Consider the following 16,712-nt stretch of genomic DNA (forward strand, 5'->3'; position numbering starts at 1 on the left):
TATTGGAACAATTTGAGTATTTTCCCTGCCCTGCCCAAGCACATCTGCATTAACTTGGCCTTGGTAGAGCTCTTGAATTAGCCTTCCTGGAGCAGGAAGGGAGTGGCATTTTAGCATCCAGAGGTCACCGCAGGGTCTCAGCATATCCTCGTTGCATGGCCAGAAATAATACAATAACAGTATCTTGTGTGTGTATTTGGGGTAGGTGGGGGAGGCTTTGGCTCACTCTCCAATTCTACCTACACCCACCAAGGTTTGCGCAGATAGGAAGGGAGGTGCAGCATCAGGCAGTGTGATCTAGTGGCTGGGGTGCTGAACTGGCTCTCAGGAGACCTGGGTTTGTATTCCCCACTCTGTCACTGCCTACTGGGTGGCCTTGGGCTAGTCACAGCCATCTTTGTGCCTCAGTTTCCCCATCTGTAAAATTGGGCTACTGGCACGGTCTGCTTTGTTACGTGCTTTGAGAACTATGGCTTAGAAGTGCTAGAAAAGAGGAAGGTGGGATTATTGCACTGTACATCAGACTGTTCATGGCTGCCACATTGAAATAATGCTTGTCTTTTTATAGTATAGTTGTCTAGTATTTAAAATAAGCACTAATAACTAAAAATATAGTCCAGTATAAAAATATTTTACTTTAAGGAAATACTCAGCCTAGTCGATACTGCAGCAAATGCAAGAACACTACAATCTTTAAATAATTTTCACATGTGTACATGGTTCCTGTTTATGAACAGAAAAACACTAGCTGAGGTGCTCTGAGATCATTAGACATACAAGTAGCGATGTTTCAAGCATTTTTAAATCTAATTGGTGAGATGTTTGCAAATTGGAGCTGCAGTGGTAGTAAAAAGGGTGACTATGCCCTTTGGGTTTGTTCCTTTCCCTCAGAGGTACAGGGGAACGTGACACAGCTCCTCACACCTGCTGCAGTGATTAAGCAGTGCAAGGTTGCACTGGAATGACTGGAAATGGAAAGCTCCTGGCCAAGGCTTTGCTTGGCTTCCAAGAAGTGCCTGGCATTAGAAACAGTTTGTTTGAAGGAATGGGTTACAGGTCAGTCAGAAGGAAGGTCTTGTGGGCAAGGACTCGGGAGCGATGGTCAATTCCCAGCTTTGCCACGTAGTTCTCAGGGGACCTTGTACCTCAGTTTCCTCTGTCGGAAACGTGCGAGGAGGATAAATTCATTGGTTGTGATCGCTATAAGATAGCATAACAGTTCCCACTACTGGCCCTTCTTCACAAACTGTGCATACGCCAGAGATTTTCCTTTTAGAGTAAACTTTTGAGAGAGTCTGAGGGGAAAATGTCAGCTACACTTAAACTGAGGGGAAAAGTACATTTTTTTCCCACTTTAAAAGTAATAAAAAGCTGACCCACTTTTTGTAGAGGACTAAAAGACAATTCTGTTCTCACCATTCAAACTGGCTGTGCAGAAAGGGCTTTTGCTGAGACATGTGCTTTGCAAAGTTTCAAAAATGGTTTCAAAATAACTAAATTGTGGTGTTTCTGTATCTGCACCCCAATGGCACCTGGATGCTAGACACTGTACAGTGACGCTTTCAATGCAGGGCTGAGCCAGCAGAATAAAAAGTTCTGCTGAGTGGTTAGTTAAGCACTTTCTGGGCTGACTGTGTAGCAGTCCTGAGGAGGTGACCAAGGAAGAGAATCTTCTTGCCCTCTCACTACAGCAGTAGCAGAGCTGTTTAGGGCCATTCACCGCTGCTCACTTCATGTTGTATCTTGAAGGGACACTGTCCACTCAGAACAAACAAACAAACACCAAATCCAGCTCTGACACTCGAGTTCACAGATTTTTGTTTTTTTCATGGTATCCTTAGAGCACAACTCCTCTCATCTGCTCCCCTCCTCAGAATAGCTGTCTGCTTACCTAGGGTCACTGTGCTTACAGACTAAAAGGACCATCTGCAGTTTATAAATCAAATTACCCACGATAGGACAGGGATATTAAAGCATCTTCTCAAAAAGCAAATAACCTTACCTATGATGCAACTAAAACCATAGATTATCAAAACTGAATTCTATGACTTGCATTTTGCTGTAATGTGAGTGACGGTGTAAGCTCTGTGGAGTTTGTTTTTGCATTTTTAGACAAGGAAATGGACTAGTCTGTTTCACTCTTGCACACAGTGAAATTTACACTAGGGTCCTTGTGTATAAGAATAATGTGACAATGTTTGGATTGCGAATGCAGCAGTAGAATTTCTATCTGTGTGGGGTAGGAAGGGGAGAAAGGGAAGGGAAGGGAAGAGAATCAGGGAAGTGTAGGACTGGAAGGGACCTCGAGAGGTCATCTAGTCCAGTCCCCTGCACTCAAGGCAGGACTAAGTAATAACTAGACCATCCCTGACAGGTGTTTGTCCAACCTGTGCATAAAAACTTCCAGTGACGGAGATTCCACAACCTACCTTGGTAATTTGTTCAAGTGCTTAACTACCCTGACAGTTAGGAAGTTTTTCCTAATGTCCAACCTAAACCTCCCTTGCTGCAATTTAAGCCCATTACTTCTTGTCCTTTCCTCAGAGGTTAAGAAGAACAATTTTTCACCCCCCCCCTTCTTGTAACAACCTTTTATGTACTTGAAAACTGTTATCATGTCCCCTCTCAGTCTTCTCTTCTCCAGACTAAACAAACCCAATTTTTTCAATCTTCCCTCATAGGCCATGTTTTCTAGACCTTTAATCATTTTTGTTGCTCTTCGCTGGACTTTCTCCAGTTTGTCCACATCTTTCCTGAAATGTGGTGCCCAGAACTGGACACAATACTCCAGATGAGGCCTAATCAGCTCGGAGTAGAGTGGAAAAATTACTTCTTGTGTCTTGCTTACAACACTCCTGATAATACATCCCAGAATGTGTTTGCTTTCTTTGCAACAGTGTTACACTGTTGACTCATATTTAGTTTGCTATCCACTAGGACCCAAAGATCCCTTTCTGCAGTACTCCTTCCTAGGCAGTCATTTCCCATTTTGTATATGTGCACCTGATTGTTCCTTCCTAAGTGGAGTACTTTGCATTTGTCCTTATTGAATTTCATCCTATTTACTTCAGACCATTTCTTCAGTTTGTCCAGATCATTCTGACTTTTAATCCTATCCTCCAAAGCACTTGCAACCCCTCCCACACACTTTATAAGTGTATTCTCTATGCCATTATCTAAAGCAGTGATGAAGATATCGAGCAGAACCAGACCTAGAACTGATCCCTGCAGGACCCCACTCGTTATGCCCTGCCAACATGACTGTGAACCATTGATAACTACTCTCTGGGAATGGATTTGCAACCAGTTATGCACCCACCTTATAGTAGCTCCATCTAGACCATATTTTCCAAGATTGTTTATGACAAGGTCATGTCAGACAGTACCAAAAGCCTTACCACATCTACCACTTCCCCCCTAGCCACAAGGCTTGTTACCCTCTCAAAGAAAGCATTAGGTTAATTTAACATGATTTGTTTTTGATAAATCCATGCTGACTGTTACTTAGCTTCTATTATCTTCCCTTACTATTATCTTCTAGGTGTCTGCAAATTGATTGCTTATTTACTCTATTATCTTCCTGGGTACTGAAATGAAGCTGACTGGTCTATAATTCCCTGGGTTGTCCTTATTCCCCTTAAATTTGAGGCTAAATGTAACCTGATATGCTCCCTTTTTATTAAGTGGAGCATGAGATTCGTGACTGAAATGGTGAATCAATAGAATAATGTACTGTTAATGGTGAATCAATAGAATAATGTTGTGGATTCTCCATCACTGACACTTTTAAATCAAGGTTGGAAGTTTTTCTAGAAGCTCTGCTCTGGGAATTATTTTGGGAAGTTCTCTGGCCTGCATAATACAGGCGTTCAGCCTAGATGACCCCAATGCCCTTCTGGCCTTGGAATCTCTGACTCTTTGAACAAGCTCTGAAAAGCTGTGTGGAGCAAGGGGAGAGTTCACGTACATGAGTTCTTGTTAGTTTGATAAAAGCCAAATGGCTTCTTTTCACGAACCAGTATGGAACATCTCCTCTTCTGAAAATTAGAATCCTGCCTGTAAAGGGGTTTGTTAGGGTCGCCCCTCTCTGGGGCGGCTGGGAGCCAGGCCGCCTCACTACTGAGGTCCGCTGAGTCAGGGAACTAGCCGGGTGAGGCAGGAAACAGTCAAGGGCTCAGGCCCTCAGGTAGGGGCTGAGCAAAATAGTTCAGTATCAGGCCCCAGGCCCTGGGTCAGGGCGGGGCAACACACAAACAGGGGCTCAGACCCTCAGGCAGGGGGCTGAGCAAATAGTTCAGTATCAGGCCCGGGCCCTGGGTCAGGGCGGGGCAACACACAAACAGGGGCTCAGACCCTCAGGCAGGGGCTGAGCAAATAGTTCAGGAACAAGCCCAGACTCCCGGTTCTGGCATCTGGGGCGAGGGGGAGACTGCCACCCGGGAGTGGGGTGGCAGGGGGGACGCAGGCCCACCCACTCCACTGCGTCCCAGCCCGGGGCCCTAACAGCGGCAGACAGCCTGCTGCTGTGTCAGTGGGGATCCTGGCCGCAACACACTGACATCGGCTCTGGGTGTGCCACAGCCAGACTAGGGTCGGCTGCCCCCGGGCTACTTCCTACCTCCCGCTCTAGCAGTACCTGCGTCTGGTCGGTTTCCTCCACGGAATCAAGCACCATGGGCTCCTCAGGGTACTCGGCGAGCGGTAGGCTTGGCAGCTCCTCTGGGTCGCTTCTCTCCGGTAGGCTTAACAGCTTCTCCGGGGTCTGGTCATCCTCAGGCCTTGACTGGTATGGCCAGTCCTCGGGTCAGTCACAGGCTGCAGGAGTCTCCCCAGTGGGAGCTAGGCCCCCAGCGTCTGGCTTCTCCGGCGGCCAGGCAGCTTCTGAGCCCTGGGATGCGGCTTTTATACTTCCGGCCCTGCGCTTTGACCTTTGCGGGGCGGGCGCAGGCTCCAGTGGCTCCGTCCACTTTGGCATCCAGAGAGGCTTGCCTCTCTCTGGGGCGGCTGGGAGCCAGGCCGCCTCACTACACCCCCCTCCCACAAGGCTGGCTCCCGTTCATTGGGGCCAGAACCTTCCATACCTCCCAAGCGGGACATAAAGTCTGCATTTGCATGGTCCTTCCCAGCCCTATGGTGAACCGTAAAGGCATAGGGCTGTAGCGCCAGGTACCACCGCTGTATTCTCATATTATTATCCTTCATCCAAGCCAGCCACTGGAGTGCAGCGTGATCGGTGACCAACGTGAATGGGACTCCGAGGACATAGTAACACAGTGCGTCACAAGCCCACTTTACTGCAAGGGCCTCCTTCTCCACCTCCGCGTAGTTCTTTTCCCGGGGAAACAACTTCCAGCTAATGTAGATGACCGGATGTTCTTCCCCGCCCACTTCTTGGGATAGGATGGCCTCAAGTCCTACGTCCGAGGCGTCGGTCTGAAGGATGAACGGCTGGTCAAAATCGGGGCTATATAGGACCGGTTCACGGCAGAGACTTGCCTTGAGCATCTGGAAGGCCTTGTCGCACTCTTGGGTCCAGACTACTTGCCGAGGGCTGTCCTTGGTCAACAGCCCGGTCAAGGGGGCTGCAATCGCCGCAAACTGGGGAATAAACTGCCGATAATAGCCAGCAAGTCCCAGGAACTGGCGTACCTGGCGTTTTGTGGTGAGCGGTGGGCAGGTTGCAATGGCCTGAACTTTTCCCACGAGGGGCTTCACTTGTCCGTTCCCTATGGTATACCCCAGATAGGTAGTTTCTTGCCAGCCAATGTGGCATTTCTTCGGGTTGGCTGTTAACCCTGCTGCCCGCAGGAATCTCAGGACCGCCGCTACCCACTCTAGGTGGTTTTCCCAATGGTGGCTATAGACAACCACATCATCAAGGTAGGCGGCCGCGTAGTCCCGATGGGGTTGGAGGAGGCGGTCCATCAGCCGTTGAAACGTGGCCGGGGCCCCATGGAGGCCGAAGGGCATCCGAGTAAACTGATATAGACCCGTGGGGGTGGCAAAACGGTCTTCTCCCTGGAGGCCAGATCAAGGGGGATCTGCCAATATCCCTTGCTCAGATCAAGGGTGGTGATGAAGCGGGCCTCTCCTAACCGGCCCAGCAGTTCATCTATCTGGGGCATCGGGTACGCATTGAACTTTGAGATGGCATTGACGCGTCGGAAATCGATGCAGAACCGTTGTGTGCCATCGGGCTTAGGTACCAGTACTACCGGGCTGTGCCATTCGCTCTGCGATGGTTCGATGACTCCCAGGTCCAGCATGGCCTGTACTTCCTCTTCAACGACCTGCCGCACGTGATATGGCAAGGGCCTGGTGGCGCCCCAGATCACCACTCCAGGCTCTGTCTGAATAGTATGATGGACGAGGGTTGTGTACCCTGGTTGGGCTGTGAAAGTGCGTGGGAACGCCTGTAGGAGACACTGGGTCTGCTTAAGTTGCTCCTCAGTCAGTGTCTCCCTGAGCTGGGGTCCTGCAGTCCAGGGTCCTCCGAATGTGTTACATGGGGGCCCAGCTCGGGTTCCGGTGGGCAAGGGTTAATCAAGAGTCCCTCTCACTCCCACCAGGGTTTGAGGAGGTTGATATGGTACCTTTGAGTTTTCCGGTGCCGGTCGGGCTGGTTGATTTCATACATGACAGGCCCGACCTTTCGGACCACCTCATAAGGCCCTTGCCAACGGGCCAGAATCTTGGACTCACTTGAGGGGAGAAGGAGTAGAACCCGATCACCGGGTTGGAAGTCGCGGGTCCGTGCGTCCCGGTTGTAGGTCCGGGCCTGGGCATCCTGTGCGGCCTTCAAATTCTCCCGAGCCAGGGCCCCAGCCTGAATAAGGTGCTCCTGGAGCACGTATTTCAAGAGGCCCTGAGTAGGTGACGGGGCTTGCTTCCATGTCTCCCTAATTAGGTCCAACAGTCCACGTGGGTGGCGACCATATAAGAGTTCGAAAGGGGAAAACTTTGTAGAGGACTGGGGAACCTCCCAAACCGCCAGGAGCAGAGGTGGGAGTAGCTGAGAAAGAGGCTCGATCTGGGGCTAGCCAACAGGGGGTGGTAGTCCAGGCCAAGGCCCCCAAAGAGAAGGGGGCTGGGGCAGAGAGGCCCCATCTAAAAAATGGAACCCGCATAGGGACCGGGAGGGCTGATGTGGGAACCCACGTAGGTCCAGGGAGGTCTACGGTGGGGACCCAGACCATAGAGGTAGGAAGCAAGTGGCTCGAGTTAGTGGAGGGCCTGTGCTATGACAGAGATTCCCTGAGGGCCCAGCTGCGAGGAGCACAGGGACGATAGGGAATTCCCCCCTGAGAGGGTTCTTAAGGGGGAGGGTGTGTAGTGGGGCGGCTGCCCCAGTCCCTGAGAATTAGGGCTGCAGCAGGCCAGTGGGCCTGCGCAGATGGGCAGCCAATCAGGGAAGGGCTTATTGGGAGCCAATCAGAGCCCAGATTGGAAGCAGCCAATCAGGGCCAGGCTCAGCCCTATAAAAGGCTGCTCAGGGAGAGAGCAGGGAGTCTGTCCCAGGCCTTCGAGAGGGGAAGGTCTGTCTCTAGAGCTGGGAGACTAGCACCAGGGACAGCACAGTGCTGGGCAGGCCTGGGGGAGCCGAAAGGAACTCCAGTCTGGTGTCTGCCAGGCTGCAGGCCCTGAGGGGAAGGGCCTAGCCGGTGCGAGGGGCCAAAGGGGAAACGGCCCAGGGACGTGGACAGATGGAGGGAGAGAAGGAGGGCAGGACGGCTGCCACTAGAGAGTCCCTGGGTTGGGACCCAGAGTAATGGGCGGGCCTGGGTCCCCCCTTTCCGTACATACAGCCATCGGCCGTAGGGAGCGGCCATCATAGACCTGCCAGATCCCTGACAAGAAGGGATTAGACTCAAAGGGTGTGGTTGGACATGGTGGCTGGAATGTAGGGCTGCTGATCACCCAATCCCCAGAAGGGGGTATGGATGGACTGAGGAGCACTGCCAGAGGGCAGTGGTCCTGAAGAGAACGCCGCGAGTTGGAGAGCGACGTGGACTCAGAAGCCAACCAAGGGCGAGACAACAGACGGGACACCACCAGGAGAGGGCGCTCCAAAGGACTGAGCTAATTCCCAGAGGCAATCAGTAGGAGGCGCCGCAGTGGTGAGTCCCAACCCTGTTACACTGCCATTAAGCACACTTCTGGATTAATGCCATTTCTACTGTTTTGGCTACATTATTTGTATCTCTCTTGGAGACAGAAAATGCAAAGCAAACAGTTCATCTTTTATTGAATGCTAAGAAGCTTTTGCAGATTATATTATCAAAACAAAGTGATCGTGTGACACAGGCCAGCATGAGAATACTGTTTCATTACAAGGATTGCATTTTCACTTACTAATATCTGCATCTTCTTTCAGAAATCTAGGCCACTTTGAAAGAGTGTAGTTCTGTAGGTCATCTGCACAGAAACTTCACACACAGAAAAATCTCTGCTATTACAATAGGCCCTGTGTGTGAGTATTTGTGTACATGTGTGAGAAGTCTGCAGGTGAAAAATGCAGTTATTGAGTTATGAGTCACACTTTGTTTAGGGAAAACTTTTAAAGCATCTATAAGGGGTTAACAAATACTTGATTAATTACAAGCTTTTTACACAAATGATTGTTACAGATGGGTGCTACTGTGATATACAGATTTAATACTTTCATATGATCACTGGTGTAAACTTCCAAAAGTGATTAGTGACTTAGGTGCCTCCAATTTGGGATGCTCTTCTTGAGACAATTTAAAGAGTTCTGCTTTTCAAAAAGTGGATTCTCAGCACTGTGAAAATCCGGCCGCCTTAAAGGTGTCAAATCACTCTAGAAAATCTTGGCCACTGCCTCAGTTTTCTCCATTTAAGAGCTTGTCTCAACATGAAAATTAATCCAGAATCAGATAGAATGTGAATTTAAAGTGGATTAACTATTCCTGGTTAATTCCACATGTGGACGCCTTTATTTTAAAGTAAGACTGGCTTATTCTGAATTAGTCCACTAGTGGAGTGTAGTCGTCCCTCCCCTTCTGGGTTGGAGGGAGGCCACACCGCCTCACTATGTCCTCAGGGTCACTGCCTAGGCTCAGGGGCACTAGCAGTCCAGGCGCTGGTGTCCCGACCGCCCTAACAGGTGAAACCCCAGACAGTCTATGGGTTTGATCCTCAGGCAGGAGCAGGGCCACCAAGGAGTCCATAGGCTCTGCCCTTAGGCAGGGACAGAACAGACAGTAGATTATAAACTCTGGGACTTTAGGCGGGGGCAGAGCAAACCCAGTAGACCAAGCAGTCGGGGGGCTGGCATCGTAGCTGTAGTAGATGGCAGACATATGCAGGCCTCTTGGGCCTCAGGTGAGGAGGTTGCCGCCCCAGGGGTGGGATGGTGGGGGTAAGGGGCCCGGGCCCACCCGACTCCACCGGGTCCCAGCCCACAGCCCTAACAGTGGTGGAGTGTTCCGCCACTGGGTCAGCAGGGAATCCAGCCGCAACATGTTGACTGTGCTACAGTGCTATAGGCAGTGCTACAGCCAGACTGAACTCAGTTGCCCCTGGGCCACTTCCTCCCATCCCCTCGGGGTGTACCTGGATCCACGGGGTGTCCTCTGTCCCACCAAGCAGTCCTGGCAGCTCCCCTACAAACACAGGTTCCTTCATGAGTAGGATGTCTCTGGGCTCTGCAGCAAAGTCAGCAGCCTGGAGCGAGCTGGATGTATCTGTCTCCTTCGCTGTCTCGGCCCCAACTGAGCTAGAGGCCCTGCCTTTTATATTTCCTGTCCAGCCTATCCACTTCCAGTGGGAGAGGTGAGGCTGGTTTGGCTCTGCCCACCTGGGCACGGAGGGTGGTTCCTCCCCTTCTGGGTCGGAGGGAGGCCACATCGCCTCACTACAAGTCCATTTAAAATAGCAGATTACACTAATTTGGACTGAAGTGTTCTGGAGTTAGAGCATCCACATGTGCAGTTAAACAGGTTTACCTCCTGAAGTATACCACTTGGAATTTCTAAATATTCTAGATGACAATTTCCCTACTCAAGAGGTGTTGCATCCAACATAAGGGAATTCTATACCAGACCTTGTCTTGACAGCTAAAGAGGAACAGATCATGGGACTGAAAAATAATGGTAATTTAGGAACAAATGATCATGACTTGATCACATTTATAATATGCAAACAGAATTAAATCCAGACTAGTAATACACACACACACGGTGCTATAAAAGGGCCAATTTTACAAAGCTGAAAACAATTATGAGCCAAATCAGCTGGGAGGAAGAATTTAATCAGAAAAATGTGAATGATAATGGGGAATTGTTTAAGAATATTTCACTAGATGTCCAGAACCTCACAATCTCACAATTGAGGAAGAAGGCTGTATGTGCTTAAAAAAGCCGACCTGGTTTGAAAGAGAAGTAAAGACAACTATAAAAATTAAAAAAATATGGAACAATAAAAAACAAGTAGAAGAAAGGGGAATGTGAGGGTTTACGCCCCTCGTTACAGGGCAGCACGGCTTAGTGGCCAGAGTCCATATAACCACCCCTGGTTGCAGGGCAACACGGCCTAGTGGCCAGAGTCCCTATAACCGCCCCTGGTTGCAGGGCAGCACGGCCTAGTGGCCAGAGTCCATAGGATAAACCCTTGTCTCAGGGTAGCACGGCCTAGTGGCCAGAGTCCATGTAACCGCCCCTGGTTGCAGGGCCGTAGGACCTTACTACTGGCTCAGCAGGGGGGTCCTACCGAAACACGCTGAGGCTTACCGGAGTCAAGGTACCAGTCCATCACCTCCCCCGGGTCGCTTCCTACCGGCTTGGGAGTTGGGATCTCCCACGGATCCCAGGGTTCTCCACGGGTCTCCGGATCCATCACCTCCCCTGGTTCCTCCCGCAGTAGGGGTTCGTGCTGGCCTGTAGAAGCCTCTGTTCCTGGCAGCTTCAAGAGCGTCGGCTGGTCCTCTGCAGGAGCTTCCCAGTTAGGTCCTTCCCCTGTGGCCGCCAGCCCCCACTCAGCTGAGTTCCCTCCTTTTATACTCAGTGAGCATCTGGAGCATGCCCAGTATGAACGGGGCGGGACTTCCTCTGTCAGAGCTACTGGTCTGACGCCGCTGGGGCTAGTGCGGGGCGGGGCTGCCCCGTCACAGGGAAGTTGATAGTAATGAATGTAAGTCAGAAGCTAGTAATTGGAGAAAATTGATAAAGGAAGCCAAGGGCTACAAGCAGAAATCTATGGCTAGGAGAGTTAAGGACAGTAAGAAGGGATTTTTCAAGTATATTTAGAACAAAAAAGAAACCTAAAAATAGTATTGATCCATTATTAGATGGAAATGGTAGCATTATCAATAATAATACAAAAAAGGCAAGTGTTCAATAAATATTTCTGTTCTATAGTTCAGAAAAAAAAAAACAGATGATGTAGTAATATCTCATAACACACTTTCCATTCCACTAATATGTCTGGAGGATGTTAAATAGCAACTGCTAAAGTTAGAAATTTTTAAATCAGCAGGTCCAGATAACTTGCATCCAGGAGTTTTAAAAGAGCTAGCTGAGGAGTTCCCTGGACTGTTAATGTTGATTTTCCATAAAGCTTGGAGTACTGAGGAAGTTCCAGAAGACTTGAAGAAATGTTGTGCTAATATTTAAGAAGGGTACATGGGATGACTTTGGTAATTATAGGGCTGTCAGCCTTTCATCGATTGCAGGCAAGATAATGGAGTGGCTGTTACAGTACTTGATTAATAAAGAATTAAAGGAGGGTAATGTAATTAATGCAACTCAAAATGGATTTATGGAAAATAGATCCTGTCAAACTAACTCCATATCTCTTTTTGATGAGATAATAAATTTGGTTAATAAAGGTAGTGGTTGTAATGTAATATACCTAAAATTCTGTAAGTAATTTGACTTGGTATTGTATGACATTTTGATTAAAAAACTAGAAAGATATAAAATTACCATAACATATATTAAATAGCTTAAAAATTGGCTACTGATAGGTCTCAAAATATAATTGTAAATAGGGAATCCTCATTCAACAGCTGTGTTTCTAGAGAGGTCCCACAGGGACTGGTTCTTGGCCCTACGCTAGTTAACATTTTTAACAATGACCTTGAAGAAAACATAAAATCATCACGGACAAGGTTTACAGATGACACAAAAATTGGGGGAGTGGTAAATAAGGAAGAGGACAGTCATTGATGCAGAGAGTTCTGGATCGCTTGGTAAGCTGGGTGTGTGCAAACAATATTTGTTTGTTTTAATATGGCTAAATGTAAATGTGTACATCTAAGAACAAACAACGTAGGCCATACTTTGATCCTAGATGGGGGAACTCTATCCTGGAAGCAGTGACTCTGAAAAAGATGTGGGTGTCATAGTGGACAATCATGAGCCCCCAGTGCAACACTGTGGCCAAAAGGGCTAATGTGATGTCTAGGTACATAAACAAGGGAATCTGAAGCAGGACAAGGGAAGTTATTTTACCTCTATATTTGGTACTGTGCAATGGCTGCTGGAAAGCTCTGTCTAGGTCTGTTGTCCACAATTCAAGAAGGATGTTGAGAAATTGGAGAAGGATCAGAGAACAGCCACAAGACTGATTAAAAGATTAGAAAATGGTGATAGACTCAAAGAGCTCAATCTATTTAATTTAACAAAGAGAAGGTTAAAAGGTGACTTGATTACGGTGTATAAATACCTAAATGGGGAACACACATTTAATAATGGGCTCTTCAGTCTATTAGAGCTAAAGGTAGAACACAATCCCATGGCTGGAAGTTGAAGCTAGACAAAATCAGACTAGAAAATAGGGAGAGTAATTTACCATTAGAACAATTTACCAAGGGTAGTGGTGGATTCTCTAGCAATTTTTAAATCAAGATTGGATGTTTTCTTTCTAAAAGGATCCACTCTTGGAATTATTTTGGGGACATTCTCTGGCCTGTGTGATGCAGGGGGTCAGACTAGATGATTAAAATGGTCTCTTCTGGCCTTGGAATCTATGAATATGAACTATAACCGCTACATTCGGAACTGGTTTGTGAGCTACAGTAGGGGTTTTTTTTCTTTGTGTCTTTAAAAACAAAGTTTTGAAAACTGCACAGTCCATGTAATATTCTAGACGTCACCAGGGCCAGCTCTGGCTTTTTTGCCGCCCAAAGCAAAAAACACCTGGCCGGCTGGAGCAGCAGGGGTGGGGGGGGAGGAGGAAAACAAACCTGCCCCCGGCCGGGGGGGCGGGGCGGGGGGGGGGCGAACAAATTGGCCGGCCGGAGCAGCAAAGGGGGGGGGAAACAAACCTGCCCCCGGCCGGAGCGGCGGGCAGGAGGGACGACAAACTGGCCCGCCTGCCGGAGCGGCAAAGGAAAGAAAAAATAAAAACAAACAAAAAATACCTGCGGGGCGGTGGGAGCGTGGGTGCAGGGGGACTCCCGGCCCTGCAGACCCCGGGCAGCGGAGTGCGCACCCCGCCTAGCGGGGTGGGGGGGTGGGGGAGAGAGAACGGGGGCGGCCAGGGCTTCCTTAAGCAGGGCGCTTGCCACGCGGCCCCTCCCGCTGCGCCACCTGCTGGGAAGGCTCCGCGCCGCTCTGTTCGGCAGGCAGGGAAGGACGCGGGCTGCCCTGCAGGGCTTGATGCAGGGCGCTCCCCTCCTCTGCCCCCTACAGGGCGGCGGGAGCAGTAAACCAAAAAGAAAAAACCTGCAGGGGCGGCCAAAGCGGTGAAGCGCAAAACAAAACAAAACAACAACAACAAAAAAGGATTAGATGGAATGCTGCCCTTTGAAATCTGCCGCCCCAAGCACGAGCTTGCTCGGCTGGTGCCTGGAGCCGGCCCTGGACGTCACAGAGCCTAGATGATCCTTCTCTATATGGAAAACCTTTCCTGAGATTGTGCGCTGTTCCTGAGCACAGACCATATAGATTGACCAAGCTGTTTACCATTAAGTTTAGCTGGTTTAGACGTCATGGTAACTAGTGCAGAAGAGAGACATTCTTCACCACCCAACTATGGCACAGGACTCTACAAACATGATTTGCTGCAATGCATCCTGCTTGGGGCAGAGATTCAGTTATTGGTGCTCTGACTTTCTCCCGGACTCTCTGATCAGTCCTGGGTCATCTGTACACCAAGCCTTGGTGACCTGTGAGGATGGCGCATACCAAGAAGACACTGAGGAGTCACCCTGCGGGTGGGTGAGACTAACGCATTATAAGATCATATTAGGCCATCAGTAGAGGAGGCTGCCAGCTGTATCAAATCATTCAACCCTTTCAAATGGGTCCTCCACTTCCATGTGAGAATTTTTGGAAACCTGCCCTCAGAATGAAGGGGATAAAGGTCTGAGTCTGGGCATTATCTTCACTTCCTCAGTTGCCACTTCAAGCCCAGAAACAGTATCCTGGGTCAGGCCTACCTACAGGGTGTGTGTGGATCCTGCAATCCCCTGGGGTAGGCCCATTTGATGGCTATGGTCCTGAGAGACCTCCCAAATCCAATTGTCCATATGGACTTTGATGTGGCCACGGTGAGTCCAATGCCAGGCAGGATTTGGGGGTGGGGTGGGGAGATCAGTTCCGATGGGGCGTCTGTAGCACATCCATGGTTGGTACTCTGCAGCTATTCATGTTTTGTGTAAGCTATTATCGCAGCAGTCCCGTAAATGTATGTACTGCATAGTTAGCATAAAGACCTGCAGTACTCAGCTTATTATTAATCAGTGATCATTTACTGTAACGATCCTGGTAAATCTAGATGAAGTGAACTTTAAATCTTCACCTGCAAAAATGGCTTTGTCAAATCTTTGTATGTGTAGTTTTAGAATACATGAGGGCGGTGGCTAGCACGGGGTATGCACCTTCAGTTTTACTGTATCTCAGTGCTGTCTCAGTTATAATCTGTATAGAGAGTAGCATGCTCCTAAGGTGTTTCCTCTTGCTAGGAAAATTTAACTATTCAAACTCATTTGTGAATTGATGTTTTTCAAATAAAAATAGACTAGGAGAGTGCACATCTCCCTTGTACAAGGTTCCTTCATGTCTTAATCATTCAGCAGATAAAACATGAGCTTGACTCCCTGGTGCCATTGTCTGTGCTCAGTTCAATATATTATTCAAAAGTACCATCCATCAGAAAGGCAAATTATTTCCCTTTTAAGTTAAAATTTAGAAAATCTTTGGCAAAGTGAAAAGAAGTAAAAAAAAAAAAAAAGCTCAGACCTCATGGGATGACCTGGGGGCACGCTGCGGAAGGAAGATAGATCGAAGCAGATATAATTTCTCCCAGACAGTCAGTGTGGGTGACAGGGTCTCCATCTGTGGAGATCGTACCACAGTTTAATCAAGTAGGCAGGAGTTCTCTTTCCTGTTTTGAAAAGTAAATAGTGGGACTCCCAGGGCCACATTTTGACTAAAGTCAAATTCAACAACTTAGAAATAAATCCCTCACTTAAGAAGATCATTGACTAACCTGAGCTTAGGCTGTATTTTTCACATTTGCTTCAATCTATAAAATGAGGACTAGATACCACAATAGAGAATTCACAGTTTTCACATACCGATCTATGGGACTGAGATCTCTAACATGAGAAAAAGAGCAGAGTTGGACTTGCTTTAATTTGTAGGGTAGTTTCATATTTGCAACAGGGTTTTTGTGACGATCTTCATGAATCCCAAGTTTCACAGATTTGTAGTAAAATTACTTCTCTGACAACTCGGCTTGAAACTGTTTTTTGTTATATTTTGTTCTTGTCCTGTCCTAAGTGCCATGCCACTGGAATCAGAAATAATATCAAGTAACTTGTGTGCCCAGCTGTACTCTGTGACTAGCCAATATTCAAAGCGAAGCTTGCAGAGTCTGATTCTATTACACTCCCTAATCATTGTCTAGTTCTGGTGTCAACAATTCAGGAAAGATGTTGATAAATTGGTGAGGGCTCAGAGAGAATGGGGAAGGAACACAAGCCAGAATAGGGGAAGACCAGGTTAAAGAATATTTAGGTGAGTTAGATATATTTAAGTTGACAGGGCCTGATGAAATTCATCACAGGGTACTTAAGGAACTAACTGAAGCAATCTTGGAACTGTTAGCAATTATCTTTGAGAATTCATGGAGGACAGGTGAGGTCCTATCGGACTGGAGAACGGCAAATATAGTACCTATCCTTAAAGGGGGAACAAAGAGGACCAGGGAATTATAGAACAGGCAGGCAATCTTCGATACCTGGAAACATACTGGAACAAACTATTAAACAATCAGTTTATAAGCCCCTCAAGGGTGGCAAGGTTATAAGGAATAGCCAGCATGGATTTTTCAAGAACAAATCATGCCAAACTAGCCTAGTTTCCTTCTTGGACAGGGTTACTGGCCTACTGAAGAGGGGAAAGCTGAATATGTGATATATCTTGGTTTTAGTAAGCCTTCTGACACAGTCCCACATTAAAGTCTCATAAACAAACAAGGGAAATTTGATCTAGAGGAAATGACTATAAGGTGGGTGTAAAACTGGGGATGGATCACTTGGTGATTGCCTGTTCTGTTCATTCCCTCTGGGGCACCTGGCATTGGCCGCTGTCAGAAGACAGGATACTGGGCTAGATGGACCTTTGGTCTGATCCAGTATGGCTGTTCTTATGTTCTTAAAGACCATACTCAGAGGACTGTAATCAATGATTCATTTCCAGATGTGGAGGATGTTATCTAGTGGGGTCTCACAGGGGCCTGTCCTG

Source organism: Terrapene carolina, unplaced genomic scaffold, assembly GCF_002925995.2.
Source record: "Terrapene carolina triunguis isolate 2854851 unplaced genomic scaffold, T_m_triunguis-2.0 Scaffold189, whole genome shotgun sequence".
Lineage (NCBI taxonomy): Eukaryota > Metazoa > Chordata > Testudines > Emydidae > Terrapene > Terrapene triunguis.